Source organism: Phyllostomus discolor, chromosome 4 (genome assembly GCF_004126475.2).
Source record: "Phyllostomus discolor isolate MPI-MPIP mPhyDis1 chromosome 4, mPhyDis1.pri.v3, whole genome shotgun sequence".
Taxonomy (NCBI): Eukaryota; Metazoa; Chordata; class Mammalia; order Chiroptera; family Phyllostomidae; genus Phyllostomus; species Phyllostomus discolor.
Genome location: NC_040906.2, coordinates 8,987,367 through 9,013,670, shown reverse-complemented (window position 1 = coordinate 9,013,670; position 26,304 = coordinate 8,987,367). Strand labels below are relative to the sequence as shown.

Genomic DNA, 26,304 nt, shown 5'->3' with positions numbered 1-26,304 from the left:
TCTTACAATTAAGCCCTGTCTGGTGTAGCTCAGTGGACTGAGTGCGGGCTGCGAACCAAAGCATTGCAGGTTTGATTCCCAGCCAGGGCACATGCCTGGGTAGCAGGCCACGGCCCCCAGCAACTGCACATTAATGTTTCTCTCTCTCTCTTTCTCCCTCCCTTCCCTCTCTAAAAATAAATAAATAAAATCTTTAAAAAAAATCTTAGAATTCGAAGATTGGGGCTCAAGTTCCAAGTCTACTACTTAGCACTTATGTGACCTTAGACGAGTCATTTAACGACAATCTCTTCATTCAGAAAACAGGAGGAAACTGTCTTATCTATTCCTGTAGGCTGTTGTGCAGCTCAGATGAATTAACAGACACACATACACACGTGCTTTACAAACTGTAAAGAGACCGCAACTCTGTGTCCAATGACTGTGATACCAGTTTAAAATTTTTTACCATGGCCAAGCCTCATGGCCACACCCTCCAAACCCAGTGCCTATGTGCTATTTTACCTACAAGGCTGACAGGTCAAAAAACTTTCCTGTTTAAGCTTATCATTTCTTTTCACAGGAAGAAGATGCTCTGAAGGCGGTACACCTGAGGAAGGGGAGAGAAATGGTTCTTCATTTGCAGACCAGGGCGAGCTGGGGTACGGTGTTCAGGAGGCCCCAGCCTGGCATCTGGTACTGTATAACAGAGCAGTATTCCCCCATCCCAGAAGGAACCAGGGTGGGACAATACCCAACAGCCCCACAAGGCGAGATGAGAGAAACAAAGAGACTCAGACAGACAAAGAGAGAAGGGCATCCCTCTCCGCACGGAAAACTCACGCTCAGAGTTGTCAAGAGAACAGCAGCGACCGCGTCTCCACCAGACAGCACAGTATTGAACTCCACACCCAGAACCTCTCTCCCTTTGGCGCGTGCGCCTTTGGAAGAGGACTATGGAGGGAACCGAGAACAGTGCAACGTCCAAACCACCCTCCCGGGCTCAGCGGAGAGGCATAAACCACACCCGTAGCTTGGCCGCGCAGACGCACAGCCTTCCTTTCTACAGCGGCTTACAGTTCACGACGGTGAGGACGACTCCCAAGGAGCAAATGCGAGCACCCTCCAGGCCCCCCACGGAGGCAGCGGGCATCTCTGGAGTCCTTGGGGAAGGTCGCGCTGCGCCTCTGGGCCAGGCCTACCCACATCCGGACAGAGAAGCGCTCCGAGTTCCTTGGTTACAGGTGGTCACCTGTGTGCCTCTGCCCTAGTGCGGGATTCCTGCGCCACCACCCAGCCAGGCCCCAGTTCGGGTCTGCCTTGGTAGCTGATCTCTCTCTGTTCTTGCACTCCTGTAGCCAAACAGTGTTTTTGAGACATTGTTTTTTATCTGTTTTCGCCGCAGGGAAATCCCTCCTCCTCCCCCTTTTAAGCAAAGAGTCCACTCCGTGCCCCTCAGCCCCAGGGGGTTGTTGGGTCAGAAGTTCCTGGGGTTCAGAGATGTAACCCCATGAAGAGATTATGCTAGGGCCTCCGAGGCAGACAGGTTATCTCTGAGGACCATATAGCAAAGCAAGGGTGAAGGGTTTCCCGGCTCAAGGGTAGGAAAGGTCTCCCCAGCTGCAGGAAGAGAGAGAGTAATGAGAGCAGGGTCCTGAGTGGGTCTCAGAAGAATCACAGACACACACGCATGCACACGTGCACAGGTGCATAGGTGCCAGAACCACAGACACACACACTTATGGACACATACTCACACATACACAGGACACGCATGCACACCTGTTCCACAGTATTTTGGGGGGCCCAGGCTTGTGGGCAGTAGTGTCCAAGCCCATGTGAGGCCCGGGAAGCCTCGCTGAAATCTTATGTCCCACAAAACCAACTTCTAACAAAAGGAGCACAAATTTAAAGAATTAATAATCCTGATAGTTCGTGCAGCTTCTAATAGTTTACAAAGCAGTTTCCCTCCCGACCCTATAAACTGTTAAAAGTTCTCTTAGGGTAAAACTGGTTACGATGCCTTTCAGAGACAATGCTTAGAACTGGCATTACCCCGCCCGGGGACCGGGGGAGAAACACAGGTGAGGCTGGCCAGCAGCACCGCACCTGGCGCCCTGTTCCAACTGTGAATCGCATGATTAAAAGAGGCCAAGTAATTGCTCTCCTGCTGTACCTGGGGTCTTCTCTTACTCAGGTGGTTCTCTTCAGTGTAATAATGTGCACTTTAGCCAACCCAGTGCGCAGTCAAACCTGACAGGCCGAGGTGAAGAAACACATGTGGCCAGAGCGTGATGCCGAGCGCACAGCACACTCGGTTAGCATCGCCATTGTTTCTACTTAGCAGCCGTGAGGTCAGTGGGAGGTGGCTGTCACAAGGTACATTAACCTTGGTGGCCGTCTGCTGCAACCAGAGTGACCCAGGTCTGCCCTGGACAGTCCTGGTGTTCTACTGTTGAGCCAACACAATTGTGAATGGTGCCCCTTGCCACTTTCACGTGTGTTGACATTTGGACAACAAATGAGAGCCTCTTTTTGTCTGACTCTCGTGGCCGCACGAACCTCACTGCTTGCCAATTTTCAGACTGGGCTGGGATCCTGCCATGGAGAAAGCGGAGCAAGGAATACAGATCTGAGGGTCCTCTGGTCAGGGACCTCGTGGGGAAATCAACAGTGACAATAATACCACCTTAGATCTCCACCCCAAATACTTGAGGAGGCTTATGGATTTTTTTTAATTTTTCTAATTAATTTTTTTTAAGATTTTATTTATTTTTAGAGAGAGGGGAAGGGAGGGAGAAAGAGAGAAACACCAATGTGTGGCTCCAACTGGGGACCTGGCCTGCGACCCAGGTATGTGCCTTGACTGGGAATCGAACCTGTGACCCTTTGGCTTGCAGGCCAGCACCTAAGTCCACTGAGCCACACCAGCCAGGGCTAATTTTTCTAATTAATTCCTTACACGGGCAAATACTGTTGCTGTGGTCACACGACAAGTGATGAAGCTTAAATAAAGGAAAGTTACTTAAAAAATGTCTGACCACCTACTTGATGATGAGTATACCAGATGTGATTGGGCATAAACACACCTAAAAAATAAAGTGTTCATTCTGTCTTCAAGGTGTTTCAAATCTATCGTGAGAAAGCACAGGAGAATGGGGGAAAAAAAAATAAGAAACAGTAAACGACAGATACAGGCTGATAACATGCCGACAAGTTGGAAGACCTCTCTCGAGGTTCCACAATACGTATGTGTCCGGGTCACAAATAGAGGAAGTAGACAGAAAATGAGCATTGATCAAGCACATGGCATCGGCCAGGGTGAGCCAGCTTTAGGTCTCATTCCACTGAATTCTCATCACGAGCCTGTAATGACAATCGGACGTCTTACAGACCGAGCGACAGAGCCTGAGAAGTCGAGTGACTTGCCCGAGGCCCCCCCCTCCCCGGGGTCCGCGCCAGGTGTACTGCAGCCAAAGCCGTGCCCCGCCCCTGGGAGACTCGGGATGCCCTCGGTTTCTGTAGCCCAGGGCAGAAATTGGTCAATATCAGGAATTCTATGAGTTTCAAAACTCGGAGGAAGTCAATTCAAAATTGTATCAAATATACAGCAAAAAAACCCCACAAACATTTAGAGTGAGACTTAAAAAAGAAAAAACTCTAACGAACCGAAAAGACTGCTGTTCCACATTTCCAAAAGCAAATTCCCATGAGGCTGTGCACGATTAGGGGGAGGGGGAGGGGCGGTTGCATAAAAATTCATATTGCTCCGAAAGTCCTGTTGAGCTGGCCTTGCGAAACTCCCCAGGAGCACCTCCTGCAGAATGCAGTCATCTCTGCTTGCTGTTCCCCTAGTGCTGACCGCCACAAATCCCCGAGTGGACACCGCCATCATTCTGTCGTCGGGAAGGGAGTTGCTGAGAGACGGATGAAAGTGTCCCAGCATTCAAAACACAAATGATTTTGCCCTGCTACCGATTTGATTCACCCTCAATTTATCAAATACTTTAAAGTTACAAAGCAAGGTGCCGGAAGGAGGGCGGGCAGCCTAGGGGGACAGTTAAGGCATGCATCCTGACCTTGAGTACATTACAGTCCGGTAGGGGAGGGGGCACGAGATTACAAGTCATAATGTGACGAGCCAAAGCGAAGTGCAAACAAAGAGCTAGGAAGACTCTAGTGACAAGTGACATTCACCTCTAATTCTCTCCCTCCTGCAGGTTTCAATGGCCATACTGTTAAAAGGGGCTCATACAAACCCCCCCATGCTATGACGTACATGCGGAATCAGCACAAATATAGAAACAGAGTAGAAGAGTGATTGGCGGTGGCTGGGGTGGAGGAGCACGTGGAGGAACCTGGAGAGTTCACTACGAACCCTCAGTTATAGGATGTGTAGGGTCTGAGGATCCAATGTGTAACATGGTGACTATAATCGATAACACTGCATTGTGTGCTTGAAATTTCCTGGCAGAGTAGAACTTACCTGTTCTCACACACAAACAAGGTAAATATGTGAGGCGGTCAATGCATTAATTAATTCACTGGGGGGAAATCACCACAATTATTTAAACATCTTTTCATTTGCCAATTACAGTTCAATAAATCTGTAAAAAAGGTGTGTGGGCTCTTACCATCTTCCACAACTTTCTCACTGGTTCATGATAACAACATAATTTTTAAAAAATCGAATTGTTGGAAAAGTGCTTTGAAAACACTATTTTAGTATCACTAATGAAAGGTAACATTTGCAAAGAAAAACAGGGCCCCAGTTAACCATTTCATGCAAATCCGCGCTGCTCAGCTAGCTTACTTCCTGGGTCAGGCGGACGGGTGTGCCTCTGGCGAGAACGAACTGAAGACGTAACTCTGCTTCCCCTACTACTCTGGAGTCTGCGGCCTTCCTGCCCAGTCTCCAGCTGGGTCTCCACTCAGGCCCAGCCCCGGCTCTCTCTGCTGCAAAGGCTCCACTGTCTCTGATGATCTCATGTGCACTCGTGGCTGCAATTCTCTGTTGACCCAAAGTTAAGCCTCCAGCTCAGACATCTCTGAGCTCCAGACTCATCTATCTGCCTGCCGAGGGGATATTTCCACTCGGAGAGCTGTGAAGTCTGTCTAAAGGAACTCACTGGTTTCCTTCTCTTCCAAAGAACGGCTCTGCTTTCCTCGCCCCTGTCCTCAGTGGCTCCCTATGGTCGCCCACTAAGTTACTCAGCCAGAACACAGTTATCTGCTGGGCACGCCCTTCCCCACCCTCCCCCTGGCCAGCACTCCATTCTTCACTTCACTCACTCAGACTACAACCTAAGAGGGAAGGAAACTGGAGGGTAAACTTACACACTTACCTGTCATGTTCCCACATGGCCGGCTGTTGTTCATTTCTGATCTAAGGAGCCTGCTGATCTCTTTTCTCTTTGTAAAGAGAACAAAGGACGTTGGAATCTATATGGATAAGCACTTTCCTAACTGGGCTTGCAACTTCCAAGAGGTTTTAATAAAAGGTATTTCTTTAAAAAAAAAAAAAAAGCGGAGTTGGTTCCAACGTTGGCAAGATTGTGTCCTGACTTGTGTTCCAGACCTTCCCCCTTCGCCCCTGACCCCCTGGGTTTGGGATTCTTGGTAAATGTTACTCCATAATCAGATTTCACTCTGACCCCAAGAAATGAAGGAGGCGATTCCACCTGGTTATAACACACTGACAGTATGATGTGTGTACAGATGGGATGTTTGAATTTGAGAGTGTGATTGGGTTTTCGTTTTAGTTGGCACGTGCCTTGCTCGGGGTTGGAGATGCCCGTGTGCGCACACCCACCCTAGCTTGTCTAAGCCTGGCTGTTTGCACAGGGAGCCCTGCCTCTACCAGTCAGCTCTGCCAAAAGGATAAGGTGTGTGGCCCTTTCCCAGGGGCAGCCTCAGGCCCCATCACCGGGTTGGGGAGGCTGAAGGAGCCACAGAGCTTGCTGTGGTTTTACTCGTGCGTGGTGAGGCTGTATTCTCTGAGAAAGGCCCACCGGGTGGAAGGGAAAGCGCCTGCCCGTGGCTCCCCCCGTGGAACTAGAGAGCAGTACTTCGCCAGGCTAAAGCACCAGGGAACCCCACATTCTGAGCCTCTTCGCAGAACCACAGCACACAGCTGCACGGTTCCGTCTCCGGGAAGGCTTCCGGCCGAGAGCCTGCTTACTTTGCTCTAATGGAGTCGCCCAAACTATTTTGAACGTGAGACGTTTTGTGGCCACCCACCTTTTTGGGGTGTGAACAAAAACCCCTGGGGGATACGAAGTAAGCTTGAGGCTGGATTTCCTAGGTGAACTCACACAATTTCATCTTTCTGTTGTCGGAACGGGGGATGGGGGGGCGGGGAGCCAAAAACTCACCGATGTCGCTTTGCATAATGAGACCTGTGTGTGAGCTGGTCGGGGGCTGAGGACGGGGTAGAGCTGTTGCAGGAGGACCTGAAAAAAGGAACAGAGTAAGTACAGACTGTGCCTCCCGCTGCACCGCCAACCTCTCGTGTCCTGAGGGGTCTGGAAAAAGAGTTGACTCTGGCCTTTCCAAGGTACGTTATCTTAGATGCAAGACAACAGACAGGCTCGCTGGAGGTAAAGATAGGCCTTTGTCCAGGAAGATGCGGGCCTAGGCCGTGACTCCCCACACACTTTCTATGGCCTCCAGCTCAAGCCTCTGGAGAGAAACAGGAAGTTCAGGAAACTGGGGCACAGAGGCTGTTAGACCAGGGGTGTCCGACCTTCTGGCATCTCCAGGCCACACTAGAAGAAGAAGTGTTGTCTCGGTCCACACGTTCAATACATTGCGATATGTAATCACAAAAAAAAAAAAAAAAAATCCCGTAATATTTTAAGTGTATGCACAATTTTGTGTTGGGCCGCATTCACAGCCACCCTGGGCCACATGCGGCCCACGGGCCGTGGGCTGGACACAGAGAGGACTGCTCAGGGCCCAGAGCAACTCCGAATTAAGGAGGGAACTCAGACCCTGTTTTCTGCAGCTAACTGCATCATCACGGTGGCCCCTGAGCCCAGTGGAAAGGGCGGCTGCAGCCGAGAAGCAGGCAGAGGGCCGGGTCAGGGTGTCCACAGGGGAAGGGTGACCCAGACTTATCACTGAGCATAGGACGGACACCACGAGGTAGGGGACCCTTCACAACTGTCGACACAGGAAGTGTCCAAACCTGTAGAGAATGTTTAAGAGTGTATTTGAGTCAGACGGATGACAATTACCAGGAAGTCAAATCTCAAGGGATGGAGAAAACGCTCCAGTGAATGGCAGTTTTACGGCTTATTTTATACGTTAGAATCAAAGAGAGAGACTTAAGGAGGGCTACAGGACGTTCTTGGGTGGTAGGTTAAGGAGGCGGGAGAAAGCGAAGAGGGGAACTCTCTCACGTTGGATAAAAAGCAAAAGGGAGAGGCAAATCCTTCTTTTCCATTGGTGAGTACAGGGGGGTTAATGATTAACGTTTACAGCACACAGAGATGGCATTCAGGGAATGAGATAACAGGGAGGGTTTCTATAGTCTCATGCCCTGAGGGGTCTGGACAAGGAGGTGACTCTGGCCTTTCAAAGGTATGTTATCTTAGATGCTCACCGGAGGTAAAGATAGACCTTTGTCCGGGAAGATGGGGGCCTAGGCCCTGACTCCCCACCCTGCATTCCTTTCAGTTGGGAAGTTCTCATTTCAGGCCATCCCGCGAGGTCACTTCAGGTCTCTGCGTTTGTTAAGGCCCGCCTTGCCTGCCTCCCCTGAGCTGGTCAGGTTCAGCGTACAGCCCCCTTCCCATCCACACAGTGACAATGAAGACTTTTCAGGGTGCAGCTGGGGATGAAGTTTCTCTAAGGAGCAGCCGATGACAGAAGCACTGTCATTGGGACCCTACTGTGCCTAAGCCCACCCAGACAGAGCTGGGGACCTCCAGGCACCCAGATTCAATGCCCTTCGTATACTAAAGAACCTTCTGGTTTCCTCCTTTCTCTTTTTCTTCAGGCCACATTTGCCCCACCTGCCCAGCCTCTCTGGGGCAATGAGATCAAAGCAGGAGGTGGCTGGCAAGCAGGGCCTTTCCTTTCACTCAGTGGGGGATCGTGTCAAGGCCCCCCCACCCTCATGGGGTTACTGGACAGGAACCGGGCCCATAAAACAAATGGTCGAACAATGGGGTCAGAGGTTGTGTGTAGTAAAGGGAGTTCCCTTTGTCTTAAATCACTCAGCATTGTTTACAGCAGAAGGCAGACGACAGTTAACTAGAGACAACAGGCAGAAATCACTGTGTCCCCGCGTGTCTTGGCTGAGCCCCACTTTCGCATTCTGAGAGCTATAAGTACCAAGTGGCCTGCCTGGCTGGAAGCCAGACAGTAATGTTTCCTCTCGCTGTTGTTGAGAAAGGCATTCAGGAAAACAATCGAGCACAATCGGGGCCTTCCTGTTCCGCAGGCAGGCGGGCCTGGGACCCAGCCGGCAAACCTCCAGTGAGTCACCCTGCTGAGCGGGGGAGCTTCCTTCTTGGTCAAAGGCTCCGGGAGGCAGCTGCAGACAGGCTGCCAGGCTGCAAAAGCTCCCCTGGACCCGAGTTTTCAGGATCCGTTTCTCCCATCTGTCCAGGCACCACGAAAACACCCCCCACAACCAGATGCAGGGAAATGTCACAGAACATATTTTGGTTGGCCCCGGCTCTGTGTTTCCCTCCAGCCAGGAAGTCAGTTTTGCAAGGGAAGGCCCACAGGGGCTTGATCTGAGAAGGTTCGGATTGCCTGCGTTTTACGGTCTTTTCACTATGCGGGGACACACAGGCTGTGTGTTGACAACACCTGCTTGGCTCGCGGAGGTCCCGCAGCCAGGAAGGGTTGGGGCTGCTCAGGAACAGTGCGTGGCTGGCTGAGCTCAAATGAAATAATTTAAACTATGTATAAACTTAATTAGAATGAGACAGGGGATAGACCACATGGTACAATGGGTTCCAAACTTTTCCTTTTTCAGACAATGCAACTGAAGTACTGAGAGTTGTCCTGACATGCCCTACCTGCATGAACCAGAACCTGGAGAGGTATAGGGTGGTCAACAGTGGGCTGGAAGTAGTAAGGGCATGTCTCTCTCTCTCTCTCTCTCTCATTTTCTCTATCATCTCCTCTCTATCTCTCCCTCTCTCTTCCCCAAACTAGGATTTTGATAAAATATCCTACCAGGAATGTGCCTAAAGTCTAAAAGATCCTCCAGAGTATGAGCCAATAGAGATGGCAAACCTGACATCATTTCCCATACTCTCCTAGGAGTCCACATGCAGTGTCACTTAGCCAAAAGTTAGAACAATTGATGTTAAATCTCGAAGGGTCCCAGGATGCGCTGCACCAGAATATCTGATGTATGGGTGACTCTGAGTTGTAGGAACGTGAAAGACAGCAAATGCAAGGAGAGGCTTGCTCTGAACTCCCCTTATCCGCTTCAAGACCGAGCCTCCAGAAGAGCCTCCATGGTTTCGAACCCCCTCCCCGGAGTTTCATCCACCAGGGACGACTGACCCATGTCACCGAAGAGGCAAGAACTGGACACCACGCACACACGGACTTCATCGCAAACTGTCATATTTTCCATCTGTTCTTCTAAGGGTCCATTCGCCTTGCCTAAAAATCATTTTCTCCCCCCTGAGAGGCCCACACCACCTCCCCTTTTCCTATCACACTGGTATTTAAGCCTGAATTCTCAGATAGCTCTTGGAGTTACATATCATTTGCCTTTATAGCTCCCAGGTATACATAAGATCTGCAAGTTCATACAACGCGTTTACTTTTCTCTTGTTAAACTGTCTTTTCTTACGGAGGTCTCAGTTAAAACTTCTGCAAGGGTTACCACTAGCTATTCATGTTTTGACCAAATAAGATTTAAAAAAAAAAAAAGGTTGAGTACTCTGTCTAATACTTTATAGTATTTTGAAGTGGTAATGAGTTTTGACCCTAACAAGACTGGGTTTGAGCCCCAGCTCTTCCGTTTTCCAGTTATGCCAATTAGACAAGTCATTTGACTTCTTTGTGCCTTGATTTCCTCTCCTGAAAGTGGGGGTAACACTAGAACCCACCCCAGACGGTGGCTGTGAGGATTAAAAGAGATGACCAATATAGATAAGTTTACTTAGCGCCTTGCCCAGGGCCCAATAAACATAATCACCACTACTAATATTAATAACAATCTAATGTAATAGTCATTGGATTGATTTTTCTCGTTAGATGTTTAACAAACTGGGCTTGTCTGAGCGGGAGGCATAATGGCAAACCTCAGGAAGGGATGGCCTCTATCTTCTTCCAGGATGAAACTAGACCTCTGAAGTGGGGATGTTTGGGAGAAAGGACAGGGTGATTTGCCAGCTGGAAAGTGGTATCTTTTTTGATTATAATAGAGAACATTTAAAAACTGTGCAGCTTGCAGGGGGATAAAGACTAGATGTTTCCAACAAATTTGTTAATCGAGTCAGATAATACCTAGTTCCTAGAAATTGCCATGTTTAGTCCGCCAGGCCTTTCAACTAAAAAAAAAAATCAAATAAATGAAAATATTCACTTGTGTGACACTAAGCCATGTGCCAGATTTGTATAGTCACAGGATTAGGCTTCTAAGTTAAGGGGATTCTGGGATATACCTTCTCTTCACTCAGTGGGATACAATTCTTAAAAAAGTTGTTCAACCAAACCCATTCAAAACTCTGCTCTTATAGGTCAGGTGTCTATCACTTGCACGTGTCGAAAGGTCAGTAAGAAAATTTATATTAAACGGAGCTATTCCGAAGAATCTCAGGAGTACCTTAATGTTAGGGCGCATCTCACTCCTGAATCACAATCTTTATCCCTCAGAGAGAATGGGCTTCGATTGCAACAGTCTCATGAAAGAAAACATTTCCACCAAGCCAACAAAACCCAAACTTTAGCAAGATGTGGGCTGTGGGACCAGGAAATTTACGACAATTCCGGTTAATATACCCAGCATTCTTACCAAGAGCCTTCTCGGTGGGCACGGTTCATTTTCAGCCCAGTCAGGTCTTTGGGAAACCGAACCACAGGGACAGCACAGATGCTGAATCAATCAGATGCCTCGTCCTGTGGTTTGCACTTCAAAGGCAGCCACACATTCTTAAGGTATGATTCATAGTCTCCCAAATCTCTGCATCTCCTCTGAAATTGTTCTTTCGCTTCTACCGAATGGCTCTGCAATCCTTCAAATCTGTGACCCCGTTGAGGTCAAGGAAATTCAGCAGCAGGTTATGAATGCGGGAGGAAATGAGTGTATTTATCACCTGCTCAGGCCACTTGGCCAGCTAGAACCTGCACTTCCTTGAACAGGAGTGTGAAGGAAGCCAGGGACCCTTCCTTCACAGACCAGTTAGGGGCCCCCCGGAGAGCTACTTCAACAGGTATTCAAAGCCTAGTGTCTTTTTGTTGTTGTTGTATATTTTATTGGTTATGCTATTATAGTTGTCCCATTTATTTTCTCCCTGTTATGCCCCTCTGCCCTGTATGGCCCCTCCCACCAGCATCCACCACCCCCTGCCCCCCCCCCCACTCCTTAGTTCATGTTTATGGGCCCTACGTATAAGTTCTGTGGCTTCACCATTTCCCACATTATTCTTAACCTCCCCCTGTCTAGTTTGTACCTACCATCTATGCTTCTTATTCCCTGTACCTTTTCCCCATTCTCCCCCTCTCCCACCACACTGATAACACTCCATGTCATCTCCATTTCTGTGATTCTGTTCCTGTTCTAGTTTGCTTAGTTTGTTTTTGTTTTTGTTTTTTAGGTTCAGTTGTTGATAGTTGTCAGTTTGTTGTCATTCTACTGTTCATCTTCTTTTTCTTAATAAGTCCCTTTAACATTTCATATAATAAGGGCTTGGTGATGATGAACTCCTTTAACTTGACCTTATCTGGGATGCACTTTATCTGCCCTTCCACTCTAAATGAAAGCTTTGCTGGATAGAGTAATATTGGATGTAGGTCCTTGCCTTTCATGACTTTGAACACTTCTTTCCAGCCTTTTCTTGCCTGTAAGGTTTCCTTTGAGAAATCAGCCAATAGTCTTATGGGAACTCCTTTGTAGGTAACTGTCTCCTTTTCTCTTGCTGCTTTTAAGATTCTCTCCTTATCTTTAATCTTGGGTAATGTGATTATGATGTGCCTTGGTGTGTGCTTCCTTGGGTCCAACTTCTTTGGGACTCTCTGAGCTTCCTGGACTTCCTGGAAATATATTTCCTTTGCCAAACTGAGGAAGTTTTTCTTCACTATTTTTTAAAATAACTTTTCAATTTCTTGCTCTTCCTTTTCTCCTTCTGGCACCCCTATGATTTGGATGTTAAAATGTTTAAAGTTGTCCCAGAGGTTCCTAAGCCTCTCATTGTTTTGAATTCTGGTTTTATAATTCTGTTGTGGTTGAATGTTTATTTCTTCCTTCTGCTCCAAATCGTTGATTTAAGTCCTGGTTTCCTTCCTGTTACAATTGGTTCTGTGTAGATTTTTCTTTATTTCACTTTGCATAGCCTTCACTTTTCCCTCTGTTTTGCGACCATACTCAACCATTTCTGTGAACATCCTGATTACCAGTGTTTTGAACTCTGCATCCACATTGGCTATTTCCTTGTCACTTAGTTCTTTTTATGAATTTTTGACCTGTTCTTTCATTTGGGCCATATTTGGGTCCATTATAGGTCTCAGTGTAACTGTTACACTGTAAGGGACAGAGCCTTAGGTATTCACCAGGGCGGGGCAATCCACATTGCTGTGTCACGGTTCTGTATGTGGAGGAGGGGTCAGAGAGGGAAAAATGCTGCTTCCTCAGCTCTCCCCCTGCTTTCAGTCGCTTCCCCCAGTACCCACAAGCAAACTGGATCTTCCAGTGCTGATTCCCGGGTGGGTGGTTTTGTGTACATTCTGGGACCCTGTGGGTCTCTCCATCGAACTCTCCTGTGAGGCTGGGAGTTTCTCCTGCCACTGCAACCCCCACAGGTTTTTATAGCCAGAGGTTTGGAGGCTTTAGTTTCCCTGCTCTGGAACTCTGGGTTGCACGGTCTGTCTCACTGCCCAGGTGTCCCTCCCGGCTTATCTACATGTGACTGTGGGACTGACTGGTCCACCAGCCACCACCTCACCTGCCCAGTCCATCCCCTTGCTGCGTGGCCCCTCTGCCCCTCCTACCAGTCTGAATAAACGTTTCTTCTTTAACTCCTTAGTTGTCAGACTTCCATACAGTTCAATTTTCTGGCAGTTCTGGTTGGATTTTTGTTTTTAAATTTGTTATTGTACTTCTTTTGGTTATTCAAGGAAGCAAAGTATATCTACCTATGCCTCCATCTTGGCTGGAAGTCCCAAAGCCTAGTGTCTTACGTCATCCAACCTTCTAGGCTGGGAGGGGAAGATCCTATCAAACTGCCAAACTTTGTCCTTGTAGGCCAGTTGTGAGAGTTTAGGAACTCGGCTAGATTAGAAGAATGCCGGGGAGAAGAAATCTATTCGTTCTGCCAGCAGAAACACCCTATGAATTCTTGACTCCAAAAAAGGAGTCACAGAAATGCTCAGGTAGCTCATATTAGAAATTTCACTTCAAGCATAAAATCATAACTCCATCAGTTAGCTTGCACTACACAACAAACCAGCACAGAATTTAGTGGCTTAAAACAATGGCCATTTTCTTAGCTGACAGTTCTGTAGGTCTCCGCTGGGTGCAATCATGCATTTGCAGCTGTCCACTAGGCCACTGAGGCAGGTGGGACTAGACAGATCTCAGATGCCATGGCTCCTCTCTGCTCCATGTTCTGTCACCCTCCAGGGAGCTAGACTCAGCTTATTGATACACTCTCTGGGCGGGGTTCGAAGACAGAATGTGGAAGTATGCAAGGCCTCCTGGGCCTGGGCTCGGAACCAGCACAGTCACTTTCACCCATCGTGTGACCCAAGCAAGTCACAAGGCCAACCTAGATTCAGGAAGTTGGGAGATAAACCCCATGTGCTGATGAGAGGAGCTTCAGAGGCAAATGGCAGGTATGAAAAACTGTGGCCGTCTTCGCAATCTTTCATAAACCTCTCACACGCGTGCCCCTTAATGCCACACTCACTGAACCCGGGAGGACAGGGCACCAGCGTGGAGGGAGTACAGCACTCCCACGCGGGACCAATCATGTATCTGCATAGGAACCTCATTTCTGTTGGACTCACAGAACACCAGACACAATGATTAACAATCCCTACCCTAGCACAGACCAATCAGTAGAGACCACAATGCCGACCATGACCCCTAACTCCCTTACCGTAATTAATGATTTTCCCCCTATACAACCCATCCCCTGGAAGGTGTCAGGGAGCCAGGTCTTTGGGCATTAGCTCACCTGGGACTCCGGGCATGGGCTCCTTCCTGAAAGTAAACGCTCACTTTCTTTGCTGCAAGCTCCTGTTTGCATCTTACTGGGCTTTGCTACACACCATCGGAGCCCTTTCGTCCGGTGACAATCAGAGTTCAGCCACAAAGATGCCTGGTGCTCTTTGTGGCAACCCATCCCACTATTTGCTACTCCTGAGATAGCAGATACTTCCTTCTGACCTGTGAGTAGCAGACAGCGAAGCAGCTGTCCAAGGTAACTGTGTCAGCTGGAAGGCCCAATTTTATGTCTTTGGGCAAAAAAAAAATTGGAAGCAAAGATTTGAAGGAAAGCACATTTGGAACACCCTGTGCTGAGAAAGCCGGAGGAAAATCCCAGGGGTCTTGGGACAATTTTTTAAATGTAGCTTTTCCTTAAAATTTTTACAGCAGTCCAGACAATTAGAGGTTTAGGTATTTTCTGAGCCTTAACGATCACCTACCTGAAAAGTTCTTGAGAAGGTTAGTTTGTAACATGTCAAGGGAGGGCCTCCCACTGGGCACTGGAGAACTGGAAATACATTTGCTTACACACAACCACACATTTGCTTACACATTTGCTTACTGCAAACCAGCGCATTTGCTTACACACATGTGCAACCTTCCAGGAGCCAAACAAATATTCATAGCAGACCGGGCTTTTTCTCCAGATCACTATATGATCTATAGTTGATTCCACTCAAATCCACTTTCAAAATAAAGGAAGAGAAAAAAAACACCACAGCTATTAAATACCCACCAAATGTTATGCTTGGCACTTTAAGGCACTTTTCTCTTAATTCTCACCAGAGTCCTCATCGGTGTGTATTAGCCCGACTGTGAGGATGAGGAAACTGATGGTCCAAGTGGTCGCATCCACAGCTGGTGCGTGCAGCCCTGGGCTCAAACTCAGTCCAAGCCGAGGGACCTGTAATTTCTACTTCTCATTCTGCAGTCTTTTGTTTAAGTGAATATAGATTATTTCCATTATTTAAAAACGAGTTCTATTATTGAACGGAATAAATAACAGTGCCAATCTTCCCACTTTGACTCAAAAACAACATTGAATCCAATGTGCAAAAATTCAATCTATGCTATTTAAATCTTTGCGAAGCTAATGAATCAACCAAGTTTAATTGTTTTTTCTTTTGCTGATTCTAGAGGGAGGAGGAGGAAGGGAAACATTGTTATGAAAGAGAAATATCAATTGGTTATTTCTCATATGCACCCCGACCAGGGACTGAACCTGCAATCTAGGCGTGTGCCCTGACCAGGAATTGAACCTGTGACCTTCTGGTTTGCAGGACAACGCCCAACCAACTGAGCCACGGCTAATCACAGAGTTTAAATTCTCATTATGTCTCAGATAGCAGCCAGAAAATAACTCCTTCTCATTTCACAGGCTGCTCCTTCTGCCTCTCCGTAGCGCGATCCCAGGGGGCAGTGACCACATCTTACCTACTTACCATATATTGCATATCAAACTTGGAGCCCAGCACACAAAGGACGCCAGCAGATGCGTAAGTGCACAATAATTATCTGTGACTGAATGCATTCTTATGAAGCCTGGTGCTTTAGAACTTACAAACCCCTTTCTCATGGCCTGTGACTATGCCAACCCCATGTGTGAATTAGAGCTGGTTATTATTGGCCCCACTTCAGAGATAAGCCAACTGAAACTCAGAAGAAGCTGAGTCACCTGCTCAGTCACAGAGCAGGGAATGTCACCTCTTCGACTGGACCACAACCAGACTTCTTGAGTACAAAAAAGTTTTTTCCCCACTACAGACACTCTGTCATTAAAGGAAGATCCATGTTTGTCCATGTTTGGTCAGTGATGTCTCCCATTTAAACAAAAGGCTGAAGTGAACAGATGTGGATCACAACCTAGCAGTCAGAGTGTGAGGTCACAGGTTTGTTAACACACTGACCATCTTAGAAACACACTGACCGTCTTAGAAACCAGGCCAGCAGTCGTCAACCGTGATGCTGGACCCCCACAGTGTGGAGGTGCCTGAGATCAGACCACTGAACAGGAGGGCTGTCGGAATCCTTGGAGCATCCAGACAGAGCAGCTGTGACCAAAAAACTAGTGGGGAACCCGTGACCTAGAGTGAGCACCCAGACGCCAAAACAAACAAACAAAGTCCAGGAGAGTAAAAATCAGACCTGTTTAGTTAGCTGTGTGTTGACAGAGCCTTTTTTTTCTTTAGATTTTATATTGAGATCATAAATTGGATAATTTTTAAAAAAAGCTTCTATGTGCTTATCTAACACTGGGTTTAGAGACCTACATCCATAGTATAAATAATGCAAGACAAAAAACAAAAACAACGAAAAGCATGACTCTGTGTATGTCTTATAATATGATATTAATTGGAATTAAAAAGCTCAAAGGGATTTATTTTCAGCTGTGCTCCCCCGCTGTATGCAAAGCAACACATTTTATTCTCAACCACCCATGGTCTCATGTGCTCTCCACAGACACTCGACGGGCATGACTAAGCTAAGTTTTGCGTGACTCAACACTTTTTAGCAATATCTCTTAAACTTTTTTGTGTTTTCACTGCAGTCTAACCCCTGGTTATAGCCTCTGGGCAATGGGCCACTACGCAGAAAGGGCCTTTTGCTTTATGGTCTGCTCGGACGGAACTGTCGCCTGAAAGTCACGGGACATGACGCTGACGTGACCTAAAGAAGGTTTCAGGTCGGGTCAGCAACAGAGCCCCGGAGTGGAGGCTGCCCGAGCTTCCCCTCAAGGCCAGCGGCACGGCCACGGGGAACGTGCGACGGACACCTGTGACCAAGGTGGGAGCTCACTCCGAAAGCAACATCCAGAAAAAGGAACTTCTCCTCCCCCTGCCTCCCCTCCAAATCAGCAAACCTATGTCTTCCTCTTCCCTCTGGCCTCTCCTAAGAAAGGATCCAACTTCCAAATAATGAGGGAGACGATGGGTCTTTTGTTGTCGTCTGTCAAAAGTCAGGTGTGTTGCCCCGGCTGGTGTGGCTCAGTGGATTGAGCGCCAGCCTGCAAACCAAAGGGTCGCCGATTCAGTTCCCAGTCAGGGCACATGCCTGGGTTGCAGGCCAGGTCCCCAGTAGCAGGTGCACGAGAGGCAGCCACACATTGATGTCTCTCTACTTCTCTTTCTCCTTCCCTTACCCTCTATCTAAAAATTTAAAAAAAAAAAAAGGCAGGTGAGTTCACCTGGCGATGTAAGCACCTTGTGAAGTGCTCAGAGCGCTGGGAACGGGGACAGGATGGCTGTTGGTGGGCACAAGGCTCCCTTTGCAGGCACTGGCGCAGCTACCTCTGCATCAGGTCGCAGGCAGACTGTCCCTACTTGAGCACCATTGGACAGTGCCAGGTCATACACCGAAACTGAAGTATCTCTCAAATATCTGTGTCCCCAATTCCCCCACATCAGCCTCAGAATTAAATATCACCACAAAACAAAAGAGCATGAGCTGATTTCCTTGACCGTCACCTCCCCTGACGGCATTTCCACACCAGCCCACCTCCAAGTCCTGTCTGCACATCAGTAGGAGTGTCCCCAAAGGGGACTCCATGTGCCTGTGTCAGGGACAAGTGCCTCTGACCTACCCGAGTATGGCCACCTTCCGCCAGCTCTCGGTGAGGCCCCCTGAACCACGTGGTTCTCTGCGAGTGCCTCGCTGCTGACCCCCACAAAACCCTGCCCTCCCTGACAAAGCAGGCGTTTTCTGAAGTGTTCTCGAAGCTGCCGGGTGGGCTCCAGCCATCTCCCTGTGTCCCCCTGCCCCCACTAGCCAAGACTCCTCCCCAGACCCTTACCTGCAGACAGAGGTGTTCGTCAGGTGCTGGAGGCCCTGGAGGGCATTATTTTATTTACTTATGCATGCATTCATTTATTATTTACAGCATGAATTTATGAGAGAGGGGAATTTTTTTTAAGAAATTTGACTCCCAAAATTATCTAAACCGACAAGCCCAAAGTGTCAGCAGGGCAGGCCCGTCAGCTGGGAGACCCAGGAAAGAATCACTTTGCAGCTCAAGTGCAAAGGCAGTCTGGCTGGCAGACTTCCCTGTCTGTGGGCGAGAGGGGAGGTCTGTGGTTTCTCTCACGACCTTCAGCTGATGGGATGAGGCCCACCCACATTACGGAAGGTAATAGGCTTCACTTCACGTCTACCGATTTAAATGTTCATGTCTTTCATGTCAACAACTCTTAAAATTAAATACAACTATTTTACTGGTTTAAAAAAAATGTTAATCTCATCTAAAAAATGCTTTCACAAAAATATCTAGGGGAGCACTGGACCAAACATCTGGGCACCACAGCCCCGCCAGTGGACACTTGCCAGGAACCATCACGACGCCCTCCTCTGCCGTGCAGCTCTCTGCTAGCCCTCCCTGGGGTGCCCCACTCCCACCGGCGGCTTCACGGCTCTGAGCCAGTGATCTCAGCACCCTGGACGCAGGAGACACTATCTGGAAACATTTTTGGCTATCACCACTATGATAGCCAAATCATGGGGGGGCTGGGTTGCTGGCATCCACTGAGTAAAAGCCAGGGATGTTGCAAAACATCCCACAGTGCAGGGGACAGCCTCCAACTGCAGAGAATTTTCTGGTCCCAGTGACAGTGATAGCACTGAGATGGGGAAACCCTGCTCCAAGCGGCCAGTTCACTTCCTGCCTCGGCCCCTCCCCCGGTTCGTCCTGCTGAGGGGGCTCTGGCCAGCGTTCTGGACGTGGGACCTGCAGGTCCATCCCTGCGTGGGGCCCTGGCCGCTGTCTGTCAGCCCCATGGGCCGGAACGCTCCGCCCCCTGCACGGCTAGTCCTCCTCCTCTTGCAGGTTCCAGGAAATCCTGCCCCCACGGTTCCTAATCCCTCTCAGTTTCATTAATCTGATTATTCCTTTATCACCAGATGATATTCATTTGATGTACTTCATGGTGGGGGGTGGGGGGTGGCCTTCCTGCCCCCTCCATTGAAAGCAAACTAGGACCAGAAGCTATCACCAAACCTCAGTGACAAATGCCAGCACAGTGACAAAGTAAGGGCTCAACGAGAGCCTGGTGAAGGAAGGGAAGAAGGAACGTCTTGGACATTTTTGGTGCAAGTGGTTCTCCCAAGTTCTTTTTCGCCTTTGCGCCCCTCGCCAGCTCCGATGCACGTTGATAAGATCTGTCGCCACCACAGTTACCTCCTCGGCCCGCCCCCGCCCCAGAGCACGGAGTCACTCTCTGCTGAGTGCAGACCGTGAGCCCAGACCGTGCTGGAGGGCAGGTCTCTCCGGGGACAGCACTCCGTCCCTCCCGAGAGGCCTGAGCTCAGCCCCATCCGCCTTCCTAGCAGGCAAGCAACGTCAGCTTAGACTCAAAGCAGGACCGATGCTGTGGAAACACCCCAGTGGGGTCCTTTAGAGCTACTTGCCACACACACACACACACACACACACACACACAAAGGAAGCAGATTCGCATGAGAAAAATTAAGAGACATCACTACAACAGTTCACTTTAAAAATACAACCCAACCGATGATCCTATGCAGACCCCTCCTCACAGAAAGAGGGTGAAGGTCATCCGGCCACCAAAAGCGGGGTCTGCACCTCAGCCTGCCCATCCTGCTTCTCTCCACCCCCGCTGTCCCGCCCCAGCCTTTCCCTTTTTGTCACATTCCGCCGTGTGCCTACGGTGGCGGCCAAGAACTTACAGCTGCCTCCACAGTGACTCAGTGTGTGATTATTACTGTTTATTTTTGTCCTTTGCTCTTTTCCCTGTAAATCCTTTCAAATGCCACTTTTCGCCACCACCCCGCACCGTTCTGGCCGTGCTCCGTGCGCCTGGGAATGTTCTCTGCGCTTCCACACTTCCTCCCTGGGTCTGCCCAGGCTCAGCCCTGCCCACGCGGCCGCTGCACAGGGCTGCCGGCCCCTGACAGCGAGCCCGCCTCTGCCGGTTTAAAGCCTGCACCCAGTCGCCTGCTTGCTGTCACGCCTCTCCCGTGGGCAGGACCACTACTTCCCGCCTCACACCCACTGCTTAGGACAGAGGGTCCAGAACTGTGAGAGAGGTCTGCCAGGAGGACCATTCTGCAGGACCGCAGCTCTGAGCCTGGTGCCTGGTACCTCCTCTGCAGGTACAAAACCGTCAGACAGGTGCCTGTGTTTTCCTTCACAGCATGGGGGGGACCCGGACCCCCGAGTTCACTGGCACAGTGGAGAGCAGTACCCAGGGTGGGTGGTGGCAGCCCAGGCTCCCCACGATACTCGTAAAAGGAGGGGCATGCGGCAGGAGAACCCCTTTGTGGGGCCCCTCAGCCCACATAGGGAAGCATAGAATCTGTCCAGTTTAATCCTCCATCATTTTATTACCAGATAATCTCAATGTTGAAAAAGACCTTAGAAGCCATCTACCCATGTCTCACATTGCGCCGAGGAAACTGCCAAGGCCCCGAGTGGGTGAGCAGCCGCCCAGGGCCACACGGGAGCTACAGTGAAGCCACGTTTGGAAAGGGATGCTGCTGTAGGTCCTGCCACAACTTCCCAGGTATCTTTTTCTTTTTCTGCCGCACCTCTCTTCACCTTGCAGACTAACCTGCCCCCATAGCGTGTGCTCCTGGTGGGGATCGAGTACCTCAGTCTCCCTTCCCCCCTCCCCTGGAACCTCTGTGTCATCCAGTGGACGGTCAAACGACCCAAGCTGAGAGGTGAGAATTTTTTTCAAGAATCAGTATGGACACAGGGATCCTGAGAGGTGTATCAGGCTAACTGCTGTAAGAAACAACGCTAAAACGGCCGTGGCTGAACACTACAGGCATTTTTTTTCTTGCTCACCTAACAGTTCGCTGTGATCATTTGGCAGGTGACCTTAGATGGGGTGAATCAGGAACCCGGGCTCCCTCCATCCCTGGGCTGGGCTGTGGGGTCCTTGCTGGATCCCCCAGCAGCGTCCTCGTAGCTGGGGACTGAGTCAGAGACAGCGTGAGGGTTCAGGAGGAAGGGTGGCACCCTTCGGTTCTGCCTGCCTCCCATAAGCTAGAGGCCACCACTTGCTCACATCTAATTGCAGGGGAGGCTGGGGGCAATAGTCTAAGCATGTGGCTGGGGGCAAGCCAACAGGGTGTGGGACGAGGGAACCAGTGGCAGTTGCCATGGCCCATCTTCCATACCACGTGGAAAAGAAGCCTGGTGGAAAATCAAACCAAAACCTAGCAAAGCAGGGCAAAAGTCGAGAGAGATTTGAGAAACATTATTTAAACCCCAGGGAGAGCCATGTCTACAATTAGACCAACTCTAGAACCTACCAGAGAAAACTCTCCCGTGTTTACCAAACTGCATTCAGGAGAATAATAATTCCATGAGGTTGGAGATATCGAGGATTTTTAAAGCTTCAGGAGGTGTCTGGATCGGCCAGCGCTGGAGACCAGTCCAAGTCCTCTCGGGCCTGCCACGTCCACGGGTCACTGCTTGTAGAGGTCAACCCTCCCACGGGAACCACTCGGCAATCCTTTACGTGCAACCCACAGGTGCAGGCAATCAGTCCACATGGGGGTCGCCCTTGACCCAGGCGGTTCATGAGCCAATGGACGAATGCTCCCCATCTTGTCTTCTGTTTGCAGAAGCTTTCCGTTTGCTAGGGCTGCGGTCATAAACTAAAACGCTGGTCCCCAAGATTCTGCCCTCTGCTCCTCAGCATCCTGCCCTGCCTCACTGTGACGGGGCTGCATTTCCCGGCAGAAAGCCCCACACGGTTGAGCACCAGGTGCTCTTCGTGGCGACCGACACACACTCAGGAACAGGTGCTGCATCTCCTTCCTGCCCTTCCTCGCGGCCCTTGGCCCTTTCCCTCTGCCCTCCACCCCTTGCTGCCGCTGTCCGCCTGTCTTCACATTCCCTAGCAAACTCCCTGCACACGGCTTCGGCAGCCTCTGCCCTTGAGGGAACCCCGGGCTGAGACGGTTCCTTTAATGAAAGAAGGAAAGTTGGCTACGCTAACATGCAGGGGGATTCTTGTAGCAGAAGCAGCAGCTTGCAGAACTGTCCAAAGGTATTTGGGCCACTCTTTTTTTTTCTTTCTAGAAGCCTGTGGAACTAAATCAAATGGCTTTTCTATCACTTTTGCTTCTTAATTATATGGTATTTGACTTTCTAATGGTTTTATTTTACCAACTAGATCGCAGGCACTGAGGGAGAGACGCGGGTCCATGCTTAAGCCCAACCTGTCACCCCAGCCCCTGGCCACGTCGGACACAGTAAACACCCGGCAAATACTTGCTTTAGGTCAACCAGATGCTTACAGATCCAATAAACACTCAAATTTTGAACCGATACTTTTAATCATCTTAAAAGTCAGAATATTTCAAATTTAACTCACTTGATTGGAACCAACTGAAATGTGCTGTTTTTACTCTCAGCCTCGGTGAGCAGCACACCGAATCACACTCCGTCCTCTGCACCCTGCTCTCCTCTTCCCGCCCCTCCCCTTCCTCGTCTTGCTCTTTCGTTTCTCTTTCTTTCTCATTGTTTTCTCATCGTTTCTCCTCCTCGCCGTGTGTGTCTCCTATCATTCCTTATCTCCTTTTTTCCCTTTGGTTTAAACAAATGACTGTGGGACAGTGAGTCAGCAAATCAAAACCGCGTTGACTCCCATGGTAGAGAAAGTCGCGAACCACTGAGAATCCCAAAATAGACGCAGTTCTTATGGGAAAAGTCATCATCGTGCCTTCTGCTCCCATAGATTGTGATGCTAATTTGCTCGTATCATTCCCCAGTGTTTAGAGCTGTCTTTTTTAAAAAAAAAAATTTAAGATTTTATTTGTTTAGCTCCAGAGAGGGAAGAGAGGGAGAAAGAGAGAGAGAAACATCAATGTGCGGTTGCTGGGGGTTATGGCCTGCAACCCAGGCATGTGCCCTGACTGGGAATCAAACCTGCGATGCTTTGGTTCACAGCCCGTGCTCAATCCACTGAGCTACGCCAGCTAGGGCTAGTTCCGTCTTGGACAGAGTCTTTTAAAAAGACTTCCCTGCTTCCCAAACCCCACCACCCTTGAACTCTGTGTTTTCTTTATGGGGACTGCACCGCACCAAACTGAAACCTTGGTGAGAAGTGCTAAAGTGTTTAGAGGAAAGAACAGACACTCTGCCCATGTTAGACTTGGGGACGCATTTAAGGGCAGACTCCTGGAAGCTCCCCTAATCTTTCTATTGATTAATGGTTAGTGAGCAAATTGTGACGATCAATGAAAATCCGAATGCGAGTTGTTTCCTGGAGCCCTGAGGGATGCAAGTTTCCCCTGTTCCTTCAACCCCCTTTGATTATTCTCAGAGATTAGGACCTCCGCTTCCTGCAGCAAGGGACACATTCATTGTCATTATAATAGCCACTGCCAGTTAAGGATGATTATTTGACTCCGTACCTAGTCTTTTATCCATGTGATTGCATTTTAGTTCCACTAGTGTCCTGTGAGCCGGGGATTCCTCTCCCCACCTGGCAGAGAGGCGGAGTGACTGGCCCCGCATCACTCAGCCAGCTCGGCGGCAGAGCGGGGATTCAGACCCACAGTCGTCTGACTGGACAGCCTGCACTGCCGAGTGAACCCCCACTGGACTGACGGGGGAAGAATTAGATACACGTGAACACCTCCATGACACGTGCACCTAGCGCTGTCCGCAGCACATAATACATTCTCGAAAATGGTGGCTTCTGGGGTTATTCTGATTGTTATTTTTCTCACCATCATTTCCACTACTATTGTTATCATCATTCAAATACTCGGACCCTTCACACCTGACTTCCAGGAACTAGAATTACCTACGGTGTTAAAGCTGGAAGTAGAACTTCACATGCCTTAAACTATTATAATAACAGGAAGATGGCAACAAGTCAATAAACGCATTATCAAAATGCAAAATAAGGGAATTAATTTAAATAAAAAACCCTCTCCAAAGGGCTCACAGTTATTCACATAATTTCACCTCCTCAATAGACTTTGTCATGAGCTATGTAGATGAGAAGTGTATTTATTCGCATTGAACAGAAAATGTGGGAGATGGATAATTGAGTGACTCTGGTAACAAGGCCTGGAACATAAGGGCAGGGTTCCTTATTGTGCAAACCGAAGACCCTGTGTCAACTTCACGATGGACGAGTCCCAAATTAGCGCCTGCGTCAGAGTGGCCCAGAGACTGTGAAAGAAAAAGGTCCATCTCAGCAAGTGATTACATGCTGAGTCACTTTACTTAGAAAGACTGTGCAATTTTCTTTTGCTAGAAGTACAGATTCCAACTTAACAAACAATCTGTTTTCCAAAATCGGGCCAGCTACTTGGTGTCTGTCGCTCACAACGCTCTTTCCCACATTTACGTGGTGCGGTCGGGTCCCGGGGGCCAGCCCACGGAAGCTCGCTCTGTGCTCAACACAGCCAAAGTGCACTGTCCTCACAATGACCTCACACCGTGGACACCAGTGGGGACATGCTGCCGGGGTGAGACCCAGCGCGGCAAGAACACGTTTCCCACGCCGCAGCCCTGGCAGCAGCAGGTGGAAGCCACGTGTCACCTCTGACCTGCTGACCTGGAAGTAGGGGGGATGGTGGGTGATCTCTGTCCTGGGCTCCTGGAAATCCCTGAGGACCTGCCTCATCTGTGTTTGCTCCCCATGCTGGTTCCCAGGGCTCACTTCCTCCAAGGGCTTTAGGTGGGGTTTCCTCTTCCCCCTGGCACAAGAAGAGACTCAAATTTCCCCGTCTTTCTTGGAGATGGTTGAGACTTTTCTAAGGTGTTTTACGGCACCTGGTGTTTCTCAAAATGTGAGCTACAGACCGTTGGGGATGGAAGCTTCAGTGCGCGGTGGAAGGATGGGCACAGGTCACGCAGGCCCTGAGTCAGGGCCACTCTCTGCTTCTCAGCTTTCTGTCCTTGCCCACCCCCCCTCCTTGTTTAGGCCACAGCACATCCGTTCCTTTGTGAGAACTGCAGCACCCCATTGGAAGCACTATGGATAAGGGGTCCTGCTCTGCCCTGGCCAGGCCGTGGGGATGAGATCCAAGCCAGGCCTAGCCCCTCCTGAGACACTGGTTCTTGGGCAGAATGACACAAAATAGGAGAGAGGGAGAGACAGAGAGAGACAGGGAGAGAACTTGGCTCCCCATTAAAGAATGTCATAAATGAATCATTTTTGCCTACCTGTATTCAATAACTATTATTGAGCACCGTCCCAAGAACTAGGGATTCAGGAGTAAACAAGTCAGAAACAAGTCCATATGCTCACGGAACTGACGCATCAGGGCAGGGGGTAACCATAAAATAGTAAGTAAAATGTGTAGTGGTGTACTAAGTAACACAGAGGAAAATAAACCAAGGCCAGGAGACAGGGACAGGAAATGGAGGAGGTTACGGTTGCACACAGCTCCCACTGAGAGGACAGCCCAGAGCAAGTGAGCAAACCAGGCTCTCTGAGAAAGACCATCCAGGCAGAGGAGACAGCGGCAAAGGCCTGAGAGGAAGTGGGCCTAGAAAGGTCAAAGATAAGCCAAGAGGTCAATGCAGCCAGAGTGCCGCAGGTGAGGCAGAGAGGGGAAGGAGTCAGGGCCGTTGGGGCAACAGGACCTGCAGAAACGGACAACAAGCACAGAGCTGGCTTCTCCTCTGAGCCCGTCTCCATCAGCGAGTGCTTGGAGAGAAACCACCACAGACTCCCTGGGGCGTACTGTCCGCCTTGACTTTGCTCACGCGCGTACAGGTCAGCTTGGAACCAGCCCAATCTGTGCTGAGCTCGGCTGGACAGCATTCAGTGGCAGGGTGGGTCCGTGGCTGTGCCAAGTGTCTCTCGCCCTCCTTGAGCAATTGGGCTAGCAAGGACACGTTCTCACGGCAACGGTGTGCAAAGGGCAAACGGAAAAACAATAAATTTCAAGGCCTAAACTCAGGACAGGGATACTGTCACTTCTGCACG

At 49.4% G+C, this 26,304-nt stretch overlaps 1 long non-coding RNA gene across 1 annotated transcript; it reads left to right on the top strand.

Annotated features, from left to right (window-relative positions):
- Positions 1 to 204: 204 nt before the first annotated feature.
- On the top strand, positions 205 to 2,482 carry LOC118499983. The gene is made up of 2 exons (XR_004902502.1): positions 205 to 1,067; positions 2,177 to 2,482. It is a non-coding gene; the product is annotated as an uncharacterized LOC118499983 (long non-coding RNA).
- Positions 2,483 to 26,304: the final 23,822 nt, after the last annotated feature.